Source organism: Triturus cristatus, chromosome 9, assembly GCF_964204655.1.
Source record: "Triturus cristatus chromosome 9, aTriCri1.1, whole genome shotgun sequence".
Classification (NCBI taxonomy): Eukaryota; Metazoa; Chordata; class Amphibia; order Caudata; family Salamandridae; genus Triturus; species Triturus cristatus.
Window position 1 is genome coordinate 636,051,482 of NC_140592.1, and position 27,626 is coordinate 636,079,107.

Here is a 27,626-nt window from a genome sequence, read left to right on the forward strand (position 1 = left end):
TGAATGTTGTTTACCTTTGCATGTGTATAATTAGAATTGAAATTGTTGGGATGGAAGACTTCTGCATGTGGCTGGAAAGCATGCTTCCCCTGCTTATGCTGAACTCTAAGCAAGTCACTTAGCAGTTACTGTATGGTTTCTAGATCCCTACCTCAGTGAGCATGACGATCATACATGTTCACTGAGGGTCTCCCTGTTTACATGGATTGAGACCCATGAGCTTGGCTCTGAGGTCGGGGGGGGGAGGCATACATAGTGCATCCCTATTTCACAGAGTGGCTGCGGCCCTCTCTACACAGGCTGCAATAGACTGACAGTGGTAGTATCAATAAATCTATAGTCAGGGATACCTGTAGCACTGTATTCTAACAAGGATGGATGACTACCCCCCCTTCTGATCAAGTCTCTGCAGTCTTCCATGCCTGTGGTCCTGTTGTCTTTGTCTACCTGATGTATGTTTGAGAGCCTGTGGGTGAACTAGGGAAGGATGGCGAGTTGAGCCACTGTGTGTAATGTGAGCTGTTCGGCTGGACATTCCAGCTCACCCCTGCCCCTCCCTATTCCTTGGAGAAGCCTGGTGGGCTGGGGTTAGACACTCACTCTTATCTGTGGTCAACAGCACTACCTCTGCTGGGAGGGATCCTTACAGTTGAGGGACAGTCAGGCTCCCCTGGTCTAGAGTCAATTAACATTCCTCGCTGGGGAATAGCCCAAGCTGGTACGAGGGAAGACAGTAGGTCATTCTTTGCATGCTTTGGACACTCCGTGAACATGCCACAGATGTGCCTACGGATTGAGGGGCACCCAGGATTTAAAAAGTAGCAGACCCTCTGATTGGATGAGCCTATCAATCAGAGGAGATAAAAGTCTGGCTTTAGCAGTCAGTTGTGGTTACAGACTGATCTACGATTCTGAAGATGAGACCCTACATGGAGTCCATCTGAGAAAGCCATTTACTGCGTGTGGTGGAAAGACAACAGAAGCGGCTTGCTCACCGAGTCTCTGCACAAACCTAGATCGGGGTTAATTTGAGGACGTTTTCTCTGTGACAGATGGATTATGCTACAAAGTAGTTTGCCATATTGACGAAAAGCAGCAGCATCGACCAGAGTACCAGCTGTTCCTGTGAGGCTTGTAGAGTTGGCACTCTGTACAAGGGAATTGCAGACAGCTGCACAAGATAAGGAATCTTGCAGCACATCAACAGAGGCAGAGAGCGATAGGGAAGCTTGAGCCCAGTCCATGAAGGTGAGATCACTTTGCCCAGACCCCTCTCCTGTGCTGTGGGAGCCTGTGTGGAACTTCTAATTACACTCTGTAGCTGGTAAAGGGAATCCAGTGGTACAGGTCCCTACCTTTCTTTTTGTGGCATCTGGGGGTACCAGGGTGTACTGGCACTCTACTCAGCCACAACCCGTCTACAGCTAGCCAGTGGCTACTGGACTAGTGGGACTCCAGTAAACTGTGCCAAGACATCAGGCACCTGTGATCAGATCCCTAATGCCACTAGAGAGCGGTCCTCACTCAGGATGGGCGGGCACTTCTGTTGCTTTGGTTGGGGGTTAAGGGCTGATCAAGAACACTTGACTTCACATCAAAAGTAGAAACTATCTAATTTCAATACAAGGATTGGTATCATGGCTCTAGCGAAGGAGAGCACCCCTGTGCATCATTGTCCAGTGTATGAAATGCTAATTATATATCTACATGTTAACTGTAGTTTTATTGTGCTTACCGTCTAAGCACTATAATACTGTTTGGGGTCAGAACTCTGGCCCAGAGGGTTGTAGAGACATCTGTTTTTCACGGTTTATCCTAGTTTTATGTGTAGTATATTTCTCTTGTGTGTGTATATGTAGGAGAGTGGCATCGACTGCATAGTTGCCCCCAACTTTTTGCTGATGTTTTGACTGTTTTCTGACTCTAGCCAGGCTGTGGCCCTGCTATCCAGGAACCCAGCCTATCTGCTTCCTCTCTAAACTGATGTGAGTACCCTAGGTACATACCAATTGGATACTGAGGACACCCTATCAGCCCCTTGTAGATGGTACCCTAGGTACCCAGGGCATGGGTCCCTCAGAGGCCTACCAGGGGCTGCAGCACTTATTGTGCCACTCCTGGGACAGCCATACAAACCGACACCACCAGACCACTACTGTAGTCTGGGTAAGGTGGTGCTTGCATCCCTTACAGGGATATAGGTATCCTGTATCCCACTTAAATACAACACATATATCCTCATAGGTCACCCCTAAGGCAGGCCTTGCTAATCCTACAAGGCAGGGTGCTGAGAGGTGTGAGGGGGAACCCCTACCTGAGTAGGGCCCCTCTGCAACCTTCGTTAAAACTATTGCTGGGTTGTTTGTAGTGCAGCCATACCATATACTCTTAACCACATTATAAGTAATCGCGATAGCGTGATCACTTGAGAGTGGCTGCACAGAACCATGTCATGTTTGGTGTCAGACATCGTGGAATCATACCCCCAATCCAGCCATGGGAGTGAGCGCATGATTCCCCCCCTGCTAGAGGGGTGATTTGGTAAAAGCGGCAGATTGTAGACACCAATTTAAAAGTGCACATGTAGTACAAAATGGATGCTACCCGCCACCCACACGACTCTGGCTGCCTGTTGCTGGGCAGAACTCCAGCCACGGCAGCTGGACAATAGGGATCTTGTTGCAGGGAGGTGTTCCCACCTCCCCAGACAGACTATGTGGATTGGAACTGGGTGGGTGCACCATAGGATGTCTTTCAAACTTGCACGTAGGCTTCTCCAGTGCCTACTTCTGCATACACCGCCACAAACCGGTTCAGGGGCATCCTGTCCCCTGCCCAGGTGGGAAAACACACAAAGGGGAGAGGGTGTAGCCACCCTTTCCCGCTTGAACTCTCATTGGTGGGCTCTGATTCAGACACTCCCCTAATCTCTGGATAAAGGTGGGTGCAGGGTCCCCAGAGCCTCAGATTAATCTTGGACATCAAAGACTTGAACCTTCGACGAGCTGCCGCACAGCTATATGAAGAAATCTCCCTTGGGGTAAAGGAGTTACCCCCCTGCTTGGCAGGCACCTGAAACACTGCAAGTGACCCGGTTGGAACTCCACTGCTCCTACGGACATCGAAGACTTCTACCTACCCTGAGGTGGGTTTCCAAGTATTCCAGAGGCCAGTGAGTGTGCACAGCAAAGGTCAGCACCGTGGACCCCGTGGGTGCCGAGATCCCCAATACCCCAGGACACCTGCCGCCTCTTGCACAGCACACGACCCCGACCACTGGGGAAGTTGTGCTTTGGCCCATCATTGAGCCAACCTCTCTGCATTACTTGTGCCAAAGGACGACGCTCCAGCCCGCTCCGGCGACCCGTGGGCTCATCTTTACGCACTCCAAATTGCCGCCTCCCGCGGTCCCTTGTCTCTCGACTGGTGGACCCTAGCGGAGGTCAATCTTTACTTTAAAGGGATCTTTGCGTGGGTTGCGGTTGCCAAGGCTTAGTGGATCCAATCCGGACACTAACACTGGAACGGCCTTCATCCTTCGTGGGACAGTCGCCCTCCAGAAGCTGGCCTTCCTTGAAGCCTCCTGGACCCCGTGGCTGCTGATCCCAGCTACCCGTCTTCAACCTGGAAGCACCCGACATTGAAGGGCTCTTTCTCCTGAGCTCCCTGGTCACTGGCTAGTGACCCAGACTCTGTCCCCTCTGCTTTCAGGTCCTTCCCTTCAAGATCTACATCTTCAATTTGCACGACATCGACGACGCTTCACGCCAGCAGCAGTTCTTCACCTTTTTCCATTGAAAACAAGATCGCGACCCGACATCGAAAACTACCTATGCACCCGGCTTCCCTGGGGCAGGTAACAGTGGTACCTCGGTACTGTCGTGGGTGTGGGCCCTCCAAAAGCTTAACTCTAAGCTCCTGAACTTGAACTCCTGCTAGAAGTGTCCAGATTCTTGTAATTTCCAACTGCGACATTTCCCATAGGGTTTAATGGGGATCCCGACTGTAGTTTAAACACTGCACCGTCTCCCGTGGGTCCCCTTCCTCACTACCTTGGGTGGTTTCATAAGGGGCCAGCGACCCTAAGTGCCCTAGGCACTGTCTGCAGAACTGTCGTGGTTCTTATACCACTTTAATATATGGTTTGGTCCCCCCCTGGGGCCCTGTGATTCCAGTGCTATTTATTGTTGTTTAAATGCTTTATTGAATTGTATCTTTACCTCCAGCCTCACAAGAGACTAGTGGGATTTGTTCTTAGAATAAATACATATATTTTTAATATATACATGTGTGGACTACTCTTTCATTTGGTCATTCAAGAGGTTATCCATGGTAAAACAATAAGCTTAACACTCCTTCAAGACTTAGCCTGAAGGCTGCTCTCCACAGCTACCACTAGGATAGCTTTCTTTAAAGGTTGTCTTTTAACCTATCACCTTAAGAGTTGAATTGGACAGGTGCAATGCGTCCCCTATAACTAGTGGACAGCATATGCCAGGCCAACTTCTCACAGTATTAAAGTACTTTTCTTTTTATAAAAAGTAAAGCACTGACTGAACATTGATTTTATCAGCTGGTAGTACGGTGTGCACTGCATTCTGACTAAGCCCACCTCACCTACTTGAGTAAGCCTTGGACTGCTCGGTCTCACTACCCTGAGAGAGTCAAGTGCTGGAGAGGAGTACTTGATTATCAAGTTTTTGGTCCACTAGTACGGAGTCCCCAGGACACCAGTAGCGATCACTCCACTTGATGCAATTGGAGCACAGTACTCCCCCCCCCCCTCCCCTCCGGTGACCAGAGAGCCATGTCTAACAAAACTACTTCTTGTTACATAGAAACAAATATTTGACAGGACATTGGTTTATTGTTCGCGTTGCTTGAGCGTTGTTATGAGTCGTGTTCACTGATCTGTATCAGCGACTCCCCCGATGGAGTCTTGACTGTTCATATGACACTACCTAACAGAGTCCGGTGCAGAAGAGGTGCTTGGCCCAGTTGAGCATGATGCATAAGAGGTCAGGCCCCAGGACATGGAAGTAAAAGGCCTCAGCCACTGAGGTTTGGCCCGGAAACTGCTGCTTACCCATGGGCCAATGAAAGGGGTCCTGGCAATATGTTACTGAAACAAAACTAGAAAAAGTACTAAAGATACTCCCCAACACCCACCACACTACGCTTCGTAACGTGAACTATCTATCTTACTTGCTAAACCACGATCAATGGAAAAGGTAGCCTGAAGAGGACGCAGCCAAGCACACCTAGATGAAAAAAACTATCAATAGCTGACCTAGCATCCGATAATGATAAAAATGTAATGTGCCAGGGGATCATGTCCTGATCTCTCATCCCCCATTTGCAGGTAACTACTTGCATGTTGTAAAGGATCTCCACATAGTCCAAAACAAGAATTGCATGTAGAAGAGTGGGAAGGGAGTTCAAGGAGGTCATCAATCATGGAACCCCTGCAACTATTGTCGCCTCTGACATTGTTCAGCAATTTTTCTCTGGAAGGTTCCATGTTCCTGGAGTCGGACCATAGGCCTCAATGTCTCCTGCCTTCACCACCAACCGAGCATCCAGACCCCGAGCCAGTCCCACACATCCTGCGGGTGTTAAAATAAATGCATTTTGTGTTCCTGAATTACTTTCAGCTTTCTGGGAAATAGAAGCATGTATATAAATTGCATATCTTTCTCTTTGAAGGTGAGGCAGGATCATTGTTGCTGCTGGACCTGTGTCGTATAGTCCGAGTAAATATGAACCTTCACCACAGTGTGAAATAGGTTCGGCAGGAGATGGGACTGATATGGCATCTCGGTTGACATGGTTAAGGAAGAGTGATATCATTGGCCATGGGCGGGCAGCATCTTCCACCACAGATAAACTATCTTCTGCCTCCCTGAACCTGTCTGTTACCTTAAGTCTTGACACAGGAGGCCCACTTAGACCCCCACATCCTCTATCTGGCCTCAAAGGGTGGACGGATGTTGCAGATGGCCTGGAGGATCTTATTGGGTATGATTGCCCCACGGATGCTCCAGGATTCCCGGGGTGCTGCAGGTCAGCTGTCGACATGATATATAGTTATAAATTTATCTATTTTGTTGGCCCGTTGGGGCACAGAGGCGGCTTAGGTTATACCCATGGTTTCAGTCCCAGCAAGAGATTTGCAGCATGCAGTTGCAAGGGTGCGGGGAGGAAGGTTATATTTAGCGTCCTGATAAGTGAGTCACGGGGAGGGGCGGGCTGGGTTATTTGCACAGTTAGTTATTTATTCTAATGCTCTCCCCTCAGGTCCCTGCAGAGAAAGCATGCATCTTTGGAGCAGTCCTAGGTGGCGCCCACGTCTCCTGTAAGGGGTCTCCATGCGGACCGCTGTATATGTGGCCATCGGCCACATTGGGCTTTAGTTTGAGACCCTGGGCCGGGAGGCCAACCAGCAGTGGGGGGGACGGGAGGCCAAAGAGGAGCAATTGGAATATCAAGGTGTAATTGAAACATGTGTGTCACCCATGAATAATCCTCTTTTCACTGTAACCAAACCTGATGGGTCGTACCGCCTAGACAGTTCAACCACATAGATGAGAAGAGTAATATAACAATACTCATTTGTAATTGTATTTATATAGCGCTTACTACGCCCGACAAAATCTATCCAAAGCAGATTAGTGGTGTATTCCTATTTTTAATCTATACTCACGCACTTGAAACGACTTGGTAAAGGCTGGAAAAAGAGAGCTCAAAAATTCACGAGAAATCCCGTCTTACTCTATGCAGTTGATGTGCTTATTGCCAGAACAGCGAATGGCCTTCTTTCCCCGTTATATGCTTTTATGTTTACATTTCTTTATTGATTTTCATGATAACCATAAACAAACCACAATGCACTACATTCTGTGAATTTTGCTATGAGCCCCATCAACTGGGCTGGCGTAGATACAAGAAAAATAAATAAACAAAAAACCCACCCGCCCAACCTCCCCCTCCCTCTGAAGAACGGAACCCCATATTTTGAAGAATGGAACCCCATACCTATGTTAGATGCTTTTAATACTTTTATGGACAACCTAGGACTAAAAGTAACCGAACCAAGTAATTTATAATGAAATACAGCCCAAAATTGTCCATGGCCAGAAAGTCTGTACTTGGTGGTGAAGAAGTGGAAAGCACCCCCACTTCATGTACCTTGGTGTCTGCTTGATCTTGATTTTAACTGGAGTTCTTATTTAATGGAAGAGTCTTGCAACTCCAAAGGGCAATTGACACCGTTTTTAGATTCGCAGAAAGGCAGGGACATAAAACCCATAAGTGAACTGCCAAGTATTTTTAAAAGTAAATGTTTATCTGTTGCAACATATGGGGGTGAGTATTTGGGGACACGCAAACTGTAAATCTATCCAGATTGTACAGAATAAGTTTATAAGAAGACTTCTGTGTCTGCCCCACACTCAACTAATCTGGTTATCAGAGATGAGGGAGAGAGCAGCTGCAATTCTTTTGGGTTCCACCAGTAGAGGGGTAATCAAGGGGGAATGAGTCACCTGTCCTGTGTTTTACCAGGGTCTGTGGTTCTGGTAGTCTTACAAACCCTCATTCACTTTCTGTTCGCACACTTACGAGTTATAGATGTATTTGTGTCTATAACTTTTCTCTGATTGTTTTGGGCTCCGTCGGGGGACGGTCAGGCGAACTCTCTCTCTGAAGAGTCCTTAGAGCAACTTGTGCTGGCGCAGTCTCTCATGCCATGGAGGCCTCAAGTGCGAAAAGACGCACTTAAGAAGAAGGGTAAGTGCACTACTTACCCCTGCATGTTACTAACTATTAAGGTGACCTCCCGTGGTCCTGAAGAAAGCCCGCTGACCCAACTGGGGATAACTGGGCTGAAACATGTCGACCAGCTACGTTTTTTGAACAGGTGCGATAGAACAGTAACCCTTCTATCCTTGCACCGCCACTTTGTTTTTACCTTTGCCCCATTTGAGACACAATAAAACCAAGATCAACAGATGGAGGTACTTTTAATGACACTGCACGCTCCCCCTCACTTTTTTAAATCACTACTGTAAATACCAGTCGTTTTCCTCCAGGTGGAGGTAAGCACAACTAAGACCCGATGATAATGCTTTTCACGTAACCAACCAAGCGGAGAACTGAGATATACCGCACCAACGGTTAATTTGTGAATGAGGATTTGTAACACTACCAGAACCCAAGACCCTGGTAAAACACACGACAGGTGGTTCATTCCCCCTTGATTACCCTCCTGCCCCAAACTCTACTCCAACATCATTTTGGCACAATGAGGTAGGGATAAACTACCTGGAGGATCACATCAAATTACAACCCCTCTTGTTGTGGCAGCGAATTTGGAAAAACCCAGAAGCCCAATTCTGTAGATTAGTGTTGCTAGATTGTATGAATCTGGATAATTGCCTAGATATCCCCTGGCTCAAATTTTTCAAAAAGAGCATTGAAAGTCTGGACACCCTAGTTTTTTTTTTTAATCACAATGCGGCTATTTTATCCCATATCTCCTCAATGCATATAAAAGATCTTTTTTATCAAAAAGGCACGGCACGGCACGGCAAGGGGAGAGGTAGGAAGAGAGGGGACTGCTGCCCCCCCAAGATCCTTTGTAAGGCCTTTTCTGCCTGCCCCGCCCCCCCTTTGGCACTACTGAACAACTCCCTTACTCTCGGCCGAGTCCCTAGCATCTTTAAGACAGCCGAGGTAGTACCCATCCTAAAAAAACCGACTGCCGACCCCACGATCATGAGTAACTTTCGTCCCATCTCTCTCCTCCCTTACCTTGGTAAGGTGCTCGAGACCCATGTTACTAATATTCTGAGCTCCCATGTTGAGCAGTCCCACTTCCTTGACTCCCAACAGGCCGGCTTCAGGCCTGCCCACTCTACCGAGATGGTCATACTCTCTGTGATGGAAGAACTGCGCAGGGGAGCCGACTAACATCTGCCAGGCTCTGGTTCTTCTGGACCTGTCGGCTGCCTTCGACACGGTTGACCATGCTATTTTGGTCGACCGTGTCAGGCAGGCTGGGATAGAGGGTACCGCCCTTGATTGGGTCCGCTCGTTTCTCACCAGCCGTCAACAAGCGGTTCGACTGTCCCAGTTTTCTGCGGACAAAGTTGGCCTGAACTGCGGTGTGCCTCAGGGATCCTCTTTGTCCCCTCTCCTTTTCAACTTATACCTCACCCCCCTGATTAGCTCTCTCCGAGATAAAAATGTCTCCGCATTTAATTATGCGGATGACATCCAGTTAGTCTTTAACATTGACTCCTCGGATCAGTCAGTTTCTGATTTCCAAGCTACCCACTGTCACATCAGTAATTGGATGGGGGCTAATCACTTGAAACTGAATCCCGACAAGACCGAACTGCTTCTTGTCGGAGGCCCTTCCAATCCCTGGAATTCCAACTTCTGGCCCACCAGCCTGGGTCTTCCTCCCTGCCCTACTGACTCGGCTAAAAGTCTGGGAGTTATCATCAGCAAAGATCTTTCGATGAAACCCCAGATAAACGCCACTGTTTCCGCCTGTTTCTTTCAATTACGCAAAATCGGGAAAATTGCACGTTTCCTCACTACTGAAGCCCTCACCTTAGCTCTTCTGGCATTAGTCATTTCCAGAATTGACTATGCCAATTCCCTGTACGTAGGCATTCCTTACTACCAGCTCAAACGTTTGCAGCTTGTCCAGAACCAGGCAGCTCGCCTTATTTTCCATCAACCAAGGCACCAACACACCCGTCCTCTGTTAAAATCCTTGCACTGGCTCCCTGTCTCTGAACGCTGTAAATTCAAGTTAGGGTGCCTTATCTTTAAATCCCTGGCCGGTCTCAGCCCCTCGTTCATTTCTTCTCTTATTCACCCGTACGTCCCTCCCCGTAATTTGCGCTCGGCTCACTTGGCTCTTCTTAAAGTCCCCAAAGTCAAGCGCAAGAAATGGGGCGGTCTAAGATTCTCGTTCCTAGCCCCATCTCTCTGGAATACCCTCCCCCTGGTTATCAGACTGGCTTCACCCTACACCCACTTCAGATCCCTCCTCAAGACTCATTTGTTCCGCTCAGCGTACTACTAATCTCATCCTCACTTTCTCCCCAGCCCCCTTCCTCACCTTCTTTTTCCTCCCCTCCTTCCCAGGCAGTTGCTTACTTCAGCGCCATGAAACTGTACAGTGTACGCTGCGCTTTACAAATGCTTTTCACATCACATCACATTTCATGGGCTCCACTACTACACACAGCACTTTACTTACAGTTTATTGCAGATGAAAGACAGAAGTTCTTACTTACAAGGTTCTGACTTAAAGCTATACACTTCTTCGTAGCCTTTCCCACCAAAGGCACCTGGTTTTCATTTCTTCCCCCACCCCCCGGTTATTGTGAAATCCCCGCCGCACAAAGCAGTCCACACTTTACATTATTCTGCACAATTTAGTTACCCCAAAGAAGGCAGTTCCTGCGCCCCGTATTGCGTGTTCTGGATTTTAGATCCAACACATCTACCTTTTCTTATCTGTAGTGTCTGGGATATGAAACGGTCATTATTGCTTTCTTTCACTACATCTTAAATTCTCTGAGATTACGATCTAAATACTGGACATTTTTCTTGTATTTAGCTGCTACTACACAATTTTATGGATTTTTAGGTCGAGCCTAGTACAGCGCGCATGTGCTGCTCTGGCGAGACTTCTAGTAAGGGGGCTTCAAAAAGCTCACCACACGCTCGTGCATGTGGCCTATTGCTTGCGGTTACCCGCACTGGCACCATCTATTTTGAATTATCGTGCCCAGACGTGTGCGGGATAATTCAAAACAGATGTCTCGCTGTGGCGCGTGGGCACCACTCGTGGGCTTGTTTTTTTTTACAGTTTGCACAATGTAGCAATGCACGCTTTGCTATGTTGTCCATCTTTTGGTAAATTAGGGTTGAAGACTAATAGAACGATTTGGATAGTCAATTCTCTTTGGGTATTTTCACAACAATTACAAAAAACAGAACGTTTATTAACCTTTTGTAAATACTGTTTGCCTTTTACCCCATTCATTTCTTACAGACTAGCCATGCTGTTTCCTCCTTGGAGGTTTCCAATTGCTCCGGAAATGTATGTGGAACAGCAGGATATGGGGGAGGTGCTCCGAGGCTCAGTTTCTTAACTTTAACCTAGATTTAAAAGACAAAGAACGCAATCTGCATACATTAACACCTTCAAGTGCACGGCCTAGAAAGCTTTGAGTTGTAAATACAGGGATTCCTTCCTGCCTGAAAAGAGTGGGGGTTTGCATTTCCTTTATTTTGTAAACAACTGCATAGCAGTGCCTCTGCTTTCAGCGTGACCTTGCAGTACTAGTATTTTTATAGGGAGCTTCATGCCACATTTTTGAAGTTTTTAAATTCTGTAAATAACCGTCTCGTTGTAATTTAACAGTGAGACAAGAAAACGGGTGAAACAACATTTAAGGCATCTTTTTTCCCCCAGAGGATTGCCAACTAATGTTATTGGCCATTATCCATTTAACAATGGACAGCACTTGTCTGTACTTTCAGAACTGTTGCACTGGTTAAAAGTCAGCACGCTTTGGTGCATGCTCATGTGTATCCGCATGTTACAGAATGCGATACTCTGTAGTCCTAATTCGTAAAAATAAGAATTAAAAAAATACATTTTACCCAGCGATTGTTAACTGCATAGGCAGATTGCCACATTTAGAATTTTTGGTTATTGATAGCATTAGTGACTGCAAGGTAAAAATTATCACCTTTGTTTCTATTCTTTGTGTCTCGTTTGCAGTGGGGAGGGCAGATTGCACTGGACTGAGTTCACTTACTGTACAAATCTAAGTGGAACAAGCATTGGCATAGCCAATAGGTCTCGCCTTTGGGACCTTATAAGTGTTTAGTTATCAAGCACAATATCCTTGGTGCAACAACATCAACTGTTGCATGGCTAAACACTTATACGGTCCCAAAGGTGAGACCTATTGGCTATGCCAATGCTTGTTGTGATTGTATTGAAGGTTTTAGAACCTATTTTTAGAATTCCTTTTTCTTGACCTTTTAATCATGTATCAATCATTGTGCATTTCTTTTATGATGTGACTTTTATGGCTCGGTAGAGCCGAATAAAGAATTTTGACTGACTGGTGGCGGATTACCATAGGGAAAAAAAGTTGTTAATTTGAGCGGTGGACATGTTGGTATGCTAGTTGGATTGAATAGGATAGAGGAGGGAAGGGTCTAGAAAGCATTATTTAGGAGATAAAGTAGTAAAATGAGGTCTCGGATGAGTCAAAGGAGGGATAGAGAATGTTGATATGAAGTGCACGATAATTAGCTTAATATGTTGTAGGTAAAGCAAAGCTTTAAGTTCCTTTCTGAACTGTCGGAAGGAAGGTCTTAGATTTGTGAGGATGTTCTCCAAATTTAGACGCATAAACCGAGCTTATTTTTTTTCCAGGTCTTGCCTGCACCAGTGCATGCGCTCCTGTTTGCAAGACTTATTTGTGTGCAACATTGGGTTTGCAGCCTGCCCATTGCTTACCATTTGTATGTATGCTTCTTTGTCACTCTTATTTGCTGCTTTGTAATTAGGCAGCATGTACCGGCATCACCTCCTCTTCTTCAGCTGGAGAATGGGCCAAGAACCGATTGCTTCAGCTAATGCTTTCTTTCCGCTAATCGTGGTACTATTTTTATTTATTCTTTGTGTTGCTTCTTCCCTGCTCACCTCCCCCAGGCCAGTCCTTAGAAGCATAATGATGCAGCCAGTGCTGGCTGCATTGTATTTTTTTTTGTAAATTTGTTTTAAACGGCTCTGTTCCCTTCTACCGGTTGTTCATGTTGCCTCTTCTCTCCCAACCCCAACAGGGGAATAAACTGCTATGATGAAGCCACCGCTGGCCACCTCAAAGCATTTTTTTTATTTGAACTTTTTTTTCCTCCAACTTTTAACTATGCTGCACAACAGCGGTGCTGCTGTATAACATGGCTAAAAGATATTGCCAAAGCCAATAGCTCTTGCATGGATGAGACCTGCGGGCTTTGTCAATGCTTGTTTAAACAGGTTTTCTTTTTACTTTTAGTTTAGGTTGAGGCTAGGTCCATGCGTTTCTGGGGATGACCAGAGATGGTCTGTTTGTTAACAATATAATTAGGCTTCAGTTGATTATCTTATAAATAACAGTGAGTAATTCACTGAGCTTGGGAAAGATACAGTCAGATTTCATCTGGCTGTCAATCAGACATGAGGCTCCATGTAAAATGGAATTGAAGGTGCCAAAATGGTGTTATGTAGGCCAGCAAGTATTGTGTTAGCATCACTGAACTGGGATATGGACAGTGCCTGGATGGTCAACACTAGCCAGGAGTTATGGCTTGCTTGCGCGAAAAATGTTAAGCTACTAAGCTAGTGGCTTTTGAAAAAGATATGGGAGTGAATGAAGAATCCTGGTCACTGAGCATAATGTTAGGTTATAAAATTTGTAAAGCGCAGCTGCTACCCGCAGGTGTCCTGGCGCTATAGAAGAAGTCCCTCCTTAGATTGAGTTGGATATGAACAGTACCATTAGAGTGCGAATAGCCAAGTTTTCAGTGCCTTCCTAAAACTCAGGTGATTTGAAGTGTCTCTGAGGTATCGTGGCAGAGTATTCCAAGCCTTAGTTGCTCCAACTAAGAAGCTTCATCCTCCCCAATTAGTTTTTTTTGCCAAAGGAATTGAGGCCAATTTTGCCTCAGAAGAACGTAACATTCTTCTGGGCGCATACCACCGGATGTGCTTAGTCAGGTAAGAAGGCCTCTTGCCTTGAAGTGACCTGTGCACGACACACATGGCTTTAAACAGTATTCGTTTTTTCACTGGAAGCCAGTGCAGTTTTTTGATTTCAGACGAGATTGCAGCATATTTTGGAATCCCTGAGATAAGTCGAGCGGCTCTATTTTGTAATAATTGGAGTTTTTTTAATAGCCCTTCCCGAATATTTAGATAAAGGCTATTGCAATAGTCTTTATTTTGAAAGGGCAAGGGCTGAGACCACAATTCTTTGACTCTCTTTGGGCAGCAGGGGCAGGATTTTTTTACATGACCTCAAAGTAAATGATGTGGCAGAAACTAACGCATTGACTTGTTCTTTATAGGACAGCTGGTTATTGTGATTAGTTGGCCTGGCATATGCTGTCTCCTAGTTATAGGGACACCTTGCACCAGTCCAAATCGACTCTTATTGATGATAGGTTTAAGACAACCTTTGAAGAAAGCTATCCTAGTGGTAGCTGTGGAGAGCAGCCTTCAGGCTAAGTCTTGAAGGAGTGTTAAGCTTATTGTTTTACCATAATAACCTCTTGAATAACCAAATGAAAGAGTAGCCCACACAGGTATATATATATAAAATATATGTATTTATTCTAGACAGAATCCCACAGTCTCTTTATGAAGCTGTGGCAAAGTTACAATATCAAACAAGCATTGATAGACACAATAAATAGCACTATTAACATTGGGCCCCGGGGGGGGACCAACCCATATACTAAAAAAGTGGTACAAGAACCACGACACTTCTACAGGCAATGCCTAGGGCATTCTGGATCGCTGGCCCCTTAAGAATCCACCCCAGGTTATGAGGAAGGGGACCCACGGGAGGCGCGTGCAGTGCAAGTAGCTGCTATCGGGATCTCTATTACAGCCTACGGAGAATGTCGAGGTTGGAAATAAACAGTTTAAACATACTTCTAGCAGGAGTATAAAGTTAAAACTTTAGACTTAAGCTTTTGGGATGCCCACTACCACGAGAGTACAGAGGTACCACTGTTACCTGCCCCAGGGAAGCCGTGTGCATATGTCGTTTCTGCTGTCGGGTCACGGGCTGATTTTCAAATGGGAAAATAGTCAAAAGTTCTGCTAGCCAAAAGCGTCGATGATGCCGTGAAGATCAAAGATGTGAAGATTGGGGTGGGGGGGGCGTGGCCGGCGCAATGGCCGAGTAAGACGTGCTTCGCGAGAGCTCCGACAGAGCTGCTCTGAATCCGGCGAGTTACCTAAATCTGGCAGTCTGAAGGACACGGAAATCTCATGCCCCGAGACCGGAGGCATTCACGGTGGCGGGGGGATGACCCGCGGAGCGCCTGGTAGCCGGATCCGGTGCGGAGCTGCCCGATGAGCGACCGAGGCCTGGAGGCGGCAAGATGGCGGCGGCCCCCGCGACCGGCAAGAGGTAGCCTGGTTGCCCCAAATGCACTGGTAGGGGCTCGCCTGCACAGGTGAGAAGTGACGGGCTGGAGCGGGGGGGCTGGGACGCGTGTCGCCTCCCCTCGGTGCTCCGACGAACTTGGGACTGCGCCCGCATCGGAATGCCTCTGCGAGGGGACTTGGCAGGCCTGTGAGGCGAGGAGCGGGGCGATCGATCCGCCAGGCGCCCCACTGCATTGCGCCGGCTGCTCCGGGTACGGAACCCTTGAGGCTAAGCGGCGGGGGACACTCGGTCGGACATCTGGTCTTGCGACCATCTGAGGCCTCGGCGGGACGAAGGCCCGCGGCACTGGTGGACCCTGGGCGCATCTCTGCACGGCCCGGAGCGGCGCGGCTGGACCCTTGTTTCCCCTCCCTCCTTGCCCCCGGCGCGAGAGGCGGCCGCACCTGAATCTGCGACAGGGGCCCCGCCAGGAGCACGGCGCCGCCGGGGTGGAGTGGACGTTGCGGCGGAATCCTGCGGGGGTAGAGGAGGACGGCGCAGCCCCCCCCCCCCCCCCAGAGACCCAGAGGCGAATTACTGACCGGGGGCCCGTTGGGGATTGGAGCTCAAGGTCGGAGATGGGGAAGAAGGCCCCGCCTGAGAAACCTGCCCGGTAGGGGACGATGGACGACTTTACCCGCACCCGGGTGCAAACGGGGGCACCGCCTCCCCCCCCGGCGGCGCGTTCGGACACGGAGTTGCTGATGGAGGCCATACAAGCCTCCAGGACGGACATTCAGGAGTCCAGGGCGGCGCTGGAGGTTAAGATCGGTGAGGTGGGCTCCGAAGTCACGCTACTGAGACAGGACTTCCGCAACTTGTCGGAGAGGGTGCAGACGGCCGAAACCCGGATCAGTGAGGCTGAGGATACCATCACCCATCTCCGCAGAGATGTGGCGGAACTGCAGGCATCGCACCGACAACTACTCTGGAAGGTGGACGACGCGGAAAACAGGGCGAGACGCAATAACCTTCGCTTTGTGGGCTTTAGGGAAGGCATTGAGGGATCGGACATGGCGCTGTTTCTCCGCACCTGGCTGAAGAACACGTTCCCGCAGGCCCTATTCTCGAACTGTTTATGATTGAAAGGGCACATAGGGCGCTCCTGGTGAAGCCGCCGGTGGGGGCGCGGCCACGTCCCGTCATTGCCCGGTTCCTCAATTTTGCAGACAGGGATCTGATCTTGCGGGAGGCCCGGAAGAAGGGGGCGCTCCGGATAGAAAACACGATCTTCCCAGACTACAGTCAGGAGGTGCAAAAACAGAGGAGAGCCTTTGACGCGGTCAAAGCGAAGCTCAGAGACCTCAGCCTTACCTACATGCTGCTTTTCCCGGCAAAGCTAAAGGTGATCTATGATGGTGGTACTCATTTCTTCACTCACCCGGAAGAGGCCTGGCAATGGCTGGAGACACGATCGACGACGGACAGGCGCCCTGCCGACAGGGAGGAGGGCCGGGAGCGGCCGGGTGGCAGTGGAGCACGTCCCAAGGAGCTGACACTCCGGCAGTCCCGGGGACAGTCGGGGCGGAGAACTGGGAAGAGGTTGCGTAAAACGCCCTGCTCGGAAGGTGGTTCGCCACGACGCCGCAAGAGGGACTCCCCGCCATCCGGAGGGGCTGGAGTGCCGGGATCTCGCTTTAGTTGCCTGGCGGACAGTGGCAGTTCGGAGGAGGACGTCGAGGATACGGCTCACGGGCCGAGACGAGGCGGGACGACGCAGAGCTCCATACACCCGCTGGAAGTAGCGATCCGAGGTCTCGAGCGGGATGTACCCGACCCTACGGAGGAGCGGAGGCCTGACACCCAGGACTCCCACTCCTGAGAGAGACTGGTCCGGACAATCTTGATTGCAGCTCTGGCCTGATGGAGCACGCAAGTGGTCACCCCCCCCCCCTTTTTTTTTTTGTTATTTCTTGTTTGTGTATATCTTTTGGTAGTCTTCTCACTTGGCCGTTGATGTATGGTGCTCTCGGGTCGGGCAGACAGACTGTTCTAGAGCTGTTCCCATAGAGGGCACGAGATAGGTTAACGACGGGTGGGATAGCGAGGGAGGGCGTCAGGCCTACTCCGCCAGCAGTCCTGTGCTTGTGGGCAATGGGACTGGTGGGGGGGGGGGGGAGGTGGGGAGGGGGTGGGAGCGGGGGAGTGTTGGGGATTTCCAGTTTGGGGACGGGAGGGGGGGGGGGGGACGGGACGGTGGGGGATGGTTGGGCGGGGAGGGGTTGGAGACAGGTCATTTCAGGCACACACGACACACCACGGGGCTTGCCCGCCAGCGAGGTACCCCCGAGACAGCACACACGGACGGAGTTGCAATGCCTACCACGACGGTAACAAGGTGTAGCTGAGGAAGGGCTCTCAGTCCTAACGTGGAATGTCAATGGGCTTGGTAGCAAAATTAAGAGAGGCCTGATAAACGCATACATTAGGAGGGCCGGCCCAGACGTAGCGTTATTACAGGAAACGCACCTTATGGGGACTAAATGTGGATTCCTAGCCCGGGGTCACTACACGGTTCTAGCACATGCGGGCTTTACCCGGGGTTCCAGAGGGGTGGCGATACTGGTCCGAAAAACTAACCCGTTTCGAGTGACACAGACATGGACAGACTCACTGGGAACTTACGTGGGGGTCCGGGGAGTGTGGCGCCGAAGGGAGTACACGTTAGTGTCTGTCTATGCTCCACCTAAGCTGCAGGCGTCCACATTAAAAGGCGTGGCGGAAATACTGCTTGCCACATCCGACACGGTGCAAGTGCTTGGGGGCGACTTCTATGATGTACTGGCCCCGGCATTGGACAGGACGTGAGATAGGGGAAGGGACCGGCCTCTGACGGCCCTCGTCGCCTCGATGGAGACTCTGGGTCTGACGGACGTGTGGCGTTGGTTACACCCTACACGGCGGGAGTACTCCTTTTTCTCAGGGGCCCACAGGGTGTATTCCCGGTTGGACTATATCTTCATGGCGCGTCACATGTTGAATGAGGGTGTTCGAGCTGAATATAAAGCACGGGGCCTGTCGGATCATTCTCCCCTTCTGGTGACAGTGGCCCCCCGGGTACCGGGGAAGGGGCAGTGGCGAGTCTCAGCATGGGACCTCCAGAACTCGAAGGTGCTGAAGGGCATTCGGGCGGATGTTAGAGTCTGCCTAGCTGACAATGTGGGCTCGGTGTCGTCGCCGGTGACCCTCTGGGAATCTATGAAGGCGGTCATGCGGGGTAGAGTCCAGGATAGGATTTCAGAGGAAAATAGGGAACGGCAAAGGGAGCTACAGGCGCTGGAGAGCCAGGTACCTCAGTTGGACAGGGAATACCTCGCGGACCCGGCACGGGAGACACTGCGCCGGTTGCTTGACGTTCAGCGGCAGTACCGGGATCTGGCTACGGGAGCAGCCAAACAACAGGCGTTGGCAACACTCCACCGTTTATATGACGTCGGTGATAAGTCGGGCAAGCTCTTGGCGTGGCTCAGTAGAAAAGAGAGAGATGCAAGGTGGATAGAACGGGTGCGAGATGATAGGGGGAATTTAGTGAATTCCGACGCGTAGATCGCGGAAGCCTTTGCAGGGCACTTCCGGGCATTCTATGCTGCTCGAGACCTGGGCTCGCAAGAGGACGCGCTACAGTACATGACGGATTTAGACCTACCGGCGCTCGCAGATGGAGACATTAAGGAGCTGGAGGCCCCCCTTACGTTAGACAAGGTTACAAAGGCGTTGGCCAAGCTGCGGGTGGGGAAGGCGCCGGGTCCGAACGGGTTCCCCGCGGAATTCTTCAAAAAAACGGCGGATCTCCTGGCCCGCCATATGTTGGCGTTATTTGAGGGGGCGCAGGGAGAGGGGTGTCTCCCCCCGGATCTTAGATTGGCCACGATCGTCCCGATTTTCAAGGAGGGGAAACCGCCGGAGGAGTGCACGTCGTACCGCCCGATCTCGCTGCTTAACACTGAGGTGAAATTACTGGCGACGGTGCTGGCCCTCCGGCTGCGGCGGGTGATCCCAGACTTGGTCCACCTGGATCAGACGGGCTTCCTCCCCAGTAGGGCGACAAGATTGAATCTGAGGCGCTCGCACAACTGGCTACAGGTGGTAAGGGGCCGGCGGGACCCTCATTGGTTTCTCTCTTTGGACGCGGAAAAGGCGTTCGATGCGGTGTATTGGCCCTTCCTGGAGGGCGTCATGGGGCGTCTGGGATTCGGACCTGTCTTCCGCCAATGGGTGCGATTACTGTATACGGGCCCGAGGGTGAGGGTCAATGGGGTTACATCGGGGGAATTCCGTATTTGCAGGGGTACGCGGCAGGGATGTCCGTTGTCCCCCCTGCTCTTCACGTTGACAATAGACGTGCTGGCGGCGCGGGTCAGACAACACCCGGAGATTCGTGGTTTTCGGAAGGGTCCGCTAGATGACCTGGAGGAAAAAATATCTCTATGCGGACGACGTCCTTCTGTATGTTACGCACCCCGATACGACAATCCCGGTAATTTTCTCAGAGCTAGAGCGCTATGGTGCCCACTCGGGTTACAGGGTGAACTGGCATAAGTCGGTGCTATATGCCCCGGAGGGGCGGGGGGACTGGCCGAGTCTCCCAGACAGGCTCCAGGCGACGACGGAGGGGTTTCAATATCTGGGAGTGTTTATAACACTAGACCGGACTGTCTCCTACGACAGGAATGTTGGGAGGGTTCTGACCAATTTCGTGGAGGATGCGCAAAGATGGCGTCGGCTGCCGCTTACGCTGCTGGGGCGTGCAGCCATGTTTAAAATGATAACGCTGCCCAGGTTCCTGTATGCGTTACAGAACGAATATTATCCGGTCCTTCGGCGGGTCTTTCGAGAAATTGATTCGGAACTCCGTAGCTTTCTCTGGCTTGGTAGACAACCCAGGGTGGCGATAAAGACCCTGCAGAGGCACCAATATAGCGGGGGGGATCTCGCTTCCCAACATCGAGGCCTACTACTGGGCGGAACACCTGGTATACATTAATGATTGGCTTCACGCCCCGGCAATGCACCCGACGTTTGCTTTGGAAAGACATGTCATGGGCGCCCACTCGTATAATTATTACTTATATGGTGGCAAGGGTACGGGACGGTTACTGATGGCCACTAAAATCACCCTGGCGATTTGGAAAAGGGCGACCCGGGAGATTGGCTGGGACAGGAAACTAAGTAGACAGACGCCCCTATGGCGATGCACGTGGCTACCAGAACTAAACAAGTTGAGGGGGTTCACGCAATGGGATAACATCGGGGTGTCGACACTGGGAGACGTGCTAGTGAGGGGGAGCTGAAATCCTTCTCGGTGCTCCGCAGGGAATTTGGATTGCTCCCCACGCAGTACTATAAGTACGCGCAACTGAAACATGCTTGGCAGGCAGAAGGGATACAGACGGCTTCTCTCCCCGAATACGCACCTCTAGAGGGAAGATTGCTGCAGGAACACATGGTGGAAAGGGCGGTGTCCCTCACATATCGGACCCTCATGAACAATATGCCTGATAATATGGGGGCGCTTCGGGCGACCTGGGAGGCGGACGTGGGTGAGATGGACAAGTCCTTGTTTAGCAAAACACCACAATTTAACCATTGTGTAAATTCTATTGTGTTGTTTGCTGGTATGAGCTTACGTAAGATTATCGTGTAATGTAAGCAACCTTTTGCTCTTTTAACTAATTTCTTTGCCTGTTATTTTCTCTTTTCTATTCTCTCCATCCCTTTATTTCCTAGCTCGGTACAGGATTGTGCCTTTCTCACCCTTGTTGTTTCCCTTATTCCGTTCATTCCCTTTTATTTTGTTTGAATAAACGTCCCTTTGTCCGGCTGGACATTGGTAGACTACTCATAGTGCTCATTGTAGTCTATGTAGCAATGCTTTCATTATTTCCTCCTATGCTAAGGACCTTTGTTCTTTAAAATAAGCTACTACCCGAGGTCCTTAGGCTACCAGATCGGGTCCCCTTGTTATTTCTCCTCCCCCGGGAGCAGAGACACCACAATCTGGGTATCATCTGCATACGAGGTAAGATAGAACCCGAAGAATGGGTGAGAAGCGTGCTAAACTCTCTCAAGACCATGTCTCTATCCATGAGGTAACTTGGAGTTCTGACGCACAGCCATGGAACACAACAAGCTCCTTTTTGGCTTAATTTAGCTAGGTTGGTGAGGTGCATCTCTGTACAGCACTGAACACTGAGGGACACTGCTGGAGAAATATCAGGTGGGGGCGGGTGGGGTTCGTTTTAATGCGATTCGACTGAAGTCTTCTGTGCCCAAATTGTTGCAGTCTAAGTGCTACAACTTGGGTGAAACCCTGACTAACAGGCTTGGAGTAAGCTGTTACAATAAATTTAGTGTCCGTGATCTTTCTAAAACGTTGTCCAATAAATTTTCTTAGCCTCTCCCACTCCCTACTTCTTCGCAGTCTTGCCCATTCTTGCATTTCACAACTAACCTTGCCTCTTCTACTCTAACCAGCTCCTCTCAATCTTTCCGCTGATTTCTCATTTCCTCTCTCCTGGTCCTTCTGTTCCATCGCTTCTTGCCCTCAGCTCCTTGAGGCCGCCTAAGGGATGTATTAAGCATTTGACAAATAACCAACATATTTCGAGGTGCTGTACAGCCTATCACCTGCGGCATACCTACGGTACTAACTGTTCGCAAGGTCTTCAGATTGATTTTACATTTTTCCCGAGAGCTCTCTAATGCAAAGAATTCTAATATAGTGTTGCATTAATGTCAAGTCAACGTAACTCCTGCCACCCAGAGCTGAAAAGGGCACAGCGGTAAGACTGCCATTTTGGTAAACCTTTGAATAAATATGGCTTGAGGCAAATTCATTTCCTCTTCAAAATGGTGGTAGGGCCAAAGACACACCTGTGTGTGCGATGCAGTGACATCCAAATCAAACACGACTTTTTTCCACCAACTGATGTCTTCCATCATTTAAGTTGGCCCGGTCTTCAAAGGCCAGCTATGAGCCGGTCACCCAGAGTTTTTCAGTTTATTAAAATTCCTAACCAGATTGTTGGAGGCTTCGATGTACCATGCTCTGGCACAATTAGTCTTTAATGTATCTTGGTCCCTGAAACCACTACTCTCAGGGGAGCCGAGATAGAATGATTTACCTTCCTTAACCAAGAAAGTGAATTCTAAGAATACGTCTTACCAGCTCTTCTACTGGAGGTTATTAAAAAAAAAAGTAACTGACCTGGAATTACGTGTAGGTCTTTGGCCTTGTGTGCAGGGGTGTCGTTCTTAGCCAAAGAAGATTGTATGATGCCTTTCAACAGAGAACTGGTGAGCGTTCCCAGAACACCAAACCATGGTATTGCTTTCTTATCATGACCAAGCTAACACCAGTTATGGAGCACTCAATTGCCAATGTGTACTGGACAGCCTGCGGACCGTGGAGGAAATAAGTTACACTGAAAAGCGCGCGCCACCACAGTTTTAATTAAACTCAACTCTGATTAACTACAAAAGAGCTTAAATGTAAATTCTGAGCAGTGTGTGAGGTGGGAGTCACTAGCAACCCTCAGGAGGCGAACGTATACCATCATTGTTGGGAAGAACGCAAAGGTAAGTGACGAACCGACTTCGCCCAAAAAATAAGGGGTGTTTGTAGTAGGGAGTGCAGTGCATAGACTGAATGATGGCAGGGGCGCTAACCCCTGTTAATAGGGGGATTTGTTATTTTGAGAGCAGTGGTGATTGTTGTTGAAGGTTTCTAATTTTAAGCAAGCGTTATATGCCTAATTATTTTTTTATATGACCTTTTAACTTGTAAATAGTAACTGCATTTTATATATGCATTTTGCTTTTATGGTTTCCACTCACGAAAATGAATAACGCTTATTGAATTGAATGGAGTAACTTGCATTTTCCCATATGGTACTGTCCAGTGGGGATGTGGTTATCAGCTAGATTGTTGGATAATTCTGTGCTGTGAGCAATAGTGTTGATTTAACTGATTAAGTAAACAAACCTGGGCCCGGGGTTGTTTGTCCAACGCCCGATTGCAGTCCTGTGCTAGGCTGACAGACGAACAACATATACAATGTTCATAGAAAGCAGCTGTAGAGCAGAGAGGCGGGTAAGTAGGGCGGGAGGATCGAAGCCCGTGCTCAGCTCTCTCCCATGCGAGCTATTTCGGGAAGAGAACACGGGCTGATGATTGGATAATCGCCTGCGTGCTATTGGAGGAAGCGCTGCTGAGGTCAGAATCGAGCTTTGTTTTATTCTGGGAGACTGCAGGAATGTCCCGAGTGGGAGGAGAGGCTCTGATGGGGGAGAGCATAGGTTTAGGAGATGCTTTCGGGGATTGAATCGGCAGGATATAAAATACCAAGTATGGATTAAACGAGGGATGTTTAAAATCAGATCGAGGGGGTGCAGAATTAGGAGGTTCTGGGAGTGAAGAAGTGCACTTTATGAAAGGGTGAATAGGGCGGTGTGATACTTAAGGGCAGCGAGAAGGTGTGATGATGGGGATTGGATGAGGCAATGTATGATGTACTGAAAGAGGAAGGAGCAATGTAAACATATACTGCTCTCACCAACTAGGGCAATGTCTCGTACTGTGAAAATACAGCATGTTCTGGATCAACAAACCATAATTTGGGAAACAAAGTCACTCTTCAACATCTGGATGTATACATTTGACCCAAGAACGGCTTTGGGCAACCATTCCAAGTGTATGCCATGGATATTAAAAGCCACATTTGATTGGAGCAAAGAGAGGAAGCGTCCCAAATCCATTGCCATCCTCTGCCTTCCGAGTCCATGCAGACCCTTGCGCGAGGTGGAGCAGACCTTTTGACGTTCCCTGGCCTACACAGACAAGCCTACCCTGACCACAGCAATGAAGGCAAAAAAAATGGAATGAAGCCAACGTCCTTCACAGCCCAAGACGAAATCCAGTTGCAGTGCACCAACGTACAACAGTCAATGTTCTTCTTGGCGCTCCGACTGCTCAATGCTCATAGTAAGGTAGACATAGCCAGTGCCCTTGTGATGCTACGTGTGAGGTGCTGTAACATGTTCTATATCTGGTTCACTACACAATTCAGAAAAGGAGATGCAAAAACAGCAAAATCACTTAGGCAAGCTAATCTCCAGAATCACAAACACTAGAACTGAGCACCTCATTGGCTTCAAATGGAATTGACAATCATATCTTAAACTCTGGGTTGGCTACAAATCCTATTGGTGTAAGTGACTGGGTCACATGCATAAACTTGCACTTTAATATAGTCTAGGCATCTATTGGTCAGTCTCGTGAAAAAAGGGAAAAACGTAAAACAACAGGAAGAATTCGGCCATGTGAATACAGATGCATGACCCCAAAACACTGATATTCATCCGTTAACAAAAAATAATGAGATTTATTACCTCAATCAATATACATAGAAGTACATTTTAATATATATCACAAGTCTGGGCCACATATATTTTACACAAATATAAAAAGGTACAAATAATAAATGTGCTTCGTTCAACAAACTTAAAGATAGTGCCATTGCACTGTTATGCCCTCAAGTCTGTGCCAATTCTGCAAAGTATACAACGTTAAATTACAAATAAGTGTGCTTATTAAACAACCGTCGTCTGAGCCAACACTGCATTCCGCCCAGAAATGTTCACAATGGCCTGGACACCTATTAAACAAAGTTGCTGAGCCATTTCAGCCAAAAATTGCGTCTTTTTTTTTATTTTATTTTTTTACTTACGCATGATAAACAACTAGCAAAATGTTGTCAAAAGCATTCAGACCGAGTAGTTTGGGTAAGGACACTCCTATACAGCCCTTCCCTGCTTGCTACTTGTTAACCGATTGCCGTGGGCCGGAAGTACTCTGTTCCATCTGCATGTGTGAATGTCTGAAATTGATTCTGAAAAACAGAATTCTTGAATATTCTGCTACATTTTTTGCACATCCAAGTTCAATTAAGACGGGCAAAAATGTTTGTGAATTGGTGCCCTGAGTGAGAACAAATTGCAAACATAGTGGGAGAGGTACAGATTAAAACAGAAGGCCGGATATATATATATATATATATATATTCATTATAAATCATACCGAGATAGGGTGCGCGTACATAAACAATCAGATGCATTAATAAAAGGAGCATATAGCTTCTTAAATACGCAATTAGTATATTTTCACATGTGGGTTGAAAACATGAGACTTTCTCTTAGCTTAAACATTTCCGACCACCATCTGCAAATACAAAAGGACGTATTATGGAGCAGAATAACACGTTTCGTGCTAACGCCCCTACCAATGGCAAACACTAGAGCTACACACCTTGTTTGCACATTCCACAGAGAAAGAGCACCAGACGCCGTGGAGTCTTAAACATCTGTGTTGAAGTACAAACAGCACGTCTGAAGCATACCGTTCTTTTACTTTGTCAATAGCTGATTGACATATCAAGAACATACTTTCACCCTATCACATCGCCACTTTTTATCCCTACGGGCATCTATTTGCTACAGCTCTAGAGATAGGTCTAACCGCCCCATCCACCTCTTGGTGGCATTCCACCTGTATCCCAGGATGCAACATGCCTCCTTCCTCATATCTGCGATATCTTGCCAACTACACCCCCCCCCCCCTGTATCAACTCCCCTCTTCTTCCTTCGTGAAACAGCTATCCGCGTTTTTTTTCATGAGTTGTCACTTATTCACCCTCCCATATGGCTGAGTTGTCACTTATTCACTCTCCCATATGCCTGTTCACCGTCCCCTTATGCCACAGGGATGCCTGTTCTCTGTTCCCTTCCTCAGCTTTCCTGTGACACCCCCCCCCCCCCCAATTCCTAGCTTCTTCCCTGAGCTGGCCAGCACTTTCTCCAATTCAACATGACTACTTTTCAACCCTTCCTAAAAATCCTCGTGGAATTTAGAACTTCCTACAGAATATAAATATTAAAAGACTAGCGTTAGAAGAGTAAATAAACCTCCTGGAATATTTAGGGAACTGTTGCTCTTTCCCCAAATATCCCAGGACTGGGGTTAAAATAGAAAGTGTAACCTCCTAGTGTCCGCCACGCCCACTGCTGTCCTGATGGCTCTCAGTTCAGGGCAAGAAATCTTCCTGGGTAATTTGGACTTCTCTCTCAAAGGGTGTCTACCCCGCCTCCAGCAGCTATCCATCTTCTCTCCCAGAAAGAAGCCCCCCCCCTTACTATTAGTATTTGCTTCGCTTCCTGGGATTCCCTCTAGGAGTGCAATTCTTTATTCACCATAAATAGCCATTTCTTTGGTGCAGCAATAGGCACTTTGTATTTACTACTCCAAACCCCAAACGTGCCCTTTGACTGTAGTATCCCCCGCCCCCAACAACAGTAATTTACTATCCACGCTTTTCTCTTCCATTGTTTAATCAGTCCAAGCCGCCGCTTCCTATCTGTCGCTAACGCTCACCTTGACCCAGACTCCCCGACTTCCTTCTCCATCGTTTCTCCGGTTCTGAAGTCCAGCAGGGCTGTCCCCACCCCCTCTACGTACGTCAACACCCTCCCTCTCAGCCCGCGCACACTCCACCGACAGCTAGTCGAACTCAGAGTGATTTCGCCACTCCCATCTGGAAAGCCGCCAGTCCGAAGCCAAGCGGCGGCTGATTGATGTGATAAGGAGGTAGAGCTTGCTTTCATCTTGCGTTTTATTGGCTGTGGCAGGGGCACGGTAAATAAAGCTACGGCTACTGTTAGTCTGTTTGTTCCATGTACGGTCTAAAGGTTGTGGTGGGTTAGCGACGGCAATTGTTTACTTTGACCAACTCTGCTGAAGGTGCCGTTGTGTGTTTTAATCCATGAATGCAGCCGAATTTAATCAAACACTGGATTTTGCGCACGATCTCGAAGTAGGTTGCGATGGCTAGCAAAAAGTTATTTTATTTATTTTTGTGGTTTTATATAGCGCGAACACGACTTAAGCGCTTTGCATACTAACGGAATACATTAGAATTACACTTTTTTTGGCACGGGGAGATTAAGAAGTTTGTTTACAGTGGCTGAATTTTGCGCTTATCTGGTTCCCCAATCCTAAAATCAGAAGGAGGGTTTGGGTTTGGGTTTGGGAGGGTGGCGCAGTCCAAGACTGCCATAGCCCAAAGCTATACAAGAGTAGTTGGGCTCCCTGCCACCATTGTAGGTTCAGGTGCACTGGTGGCAGGAAGTTATATGGCCAGGCACTACCTAAACCCCTCCTCCCTTTATCAATAACAAGATAATAACATGAGGATTTTGGATTAGGGGGTCGTTAACCCCCAGTCGTATTTATTTATATAAAATATTTAAAACAAAAAAAAAGAATATACAATATTTACACAATACGCAGAAAACCATTACATTACATTGCTTCATTGATAGGTACAG

The 27,626-nt window shown here is 48.5% G+C and overlaps 1 protein-coding gene across 4 annotated transcripts in view; it reads right to left on the bottom strand.

Moving 5' to 3' along the window:
* The window catches only part of HIF3A (hypoxia inducible factor 3 subunit alpha), a 214,309-nt gene extending 187,549 nt beyond the window's left edge, over positions 1-26,760 (bottom strand). For 2 of the 4 annotated variants that reach the window (XM_085625676.1, XM_085625673.1), the window contains exon 1: positions 26,674-26,721. The gene's annotated coding sequence lies outside the window, so the exon portion shown is untranslated. Of the gene's footprint in view, positions 1-26,673 lie in introns of all 4 variants that reach the window. The other 2 variants (XM_085625678.1, XM_085625674.1) reach the window with 2 other exon arrangements.
* Positions 26,761-27,626: the final 866 nt, after the last annotated feature.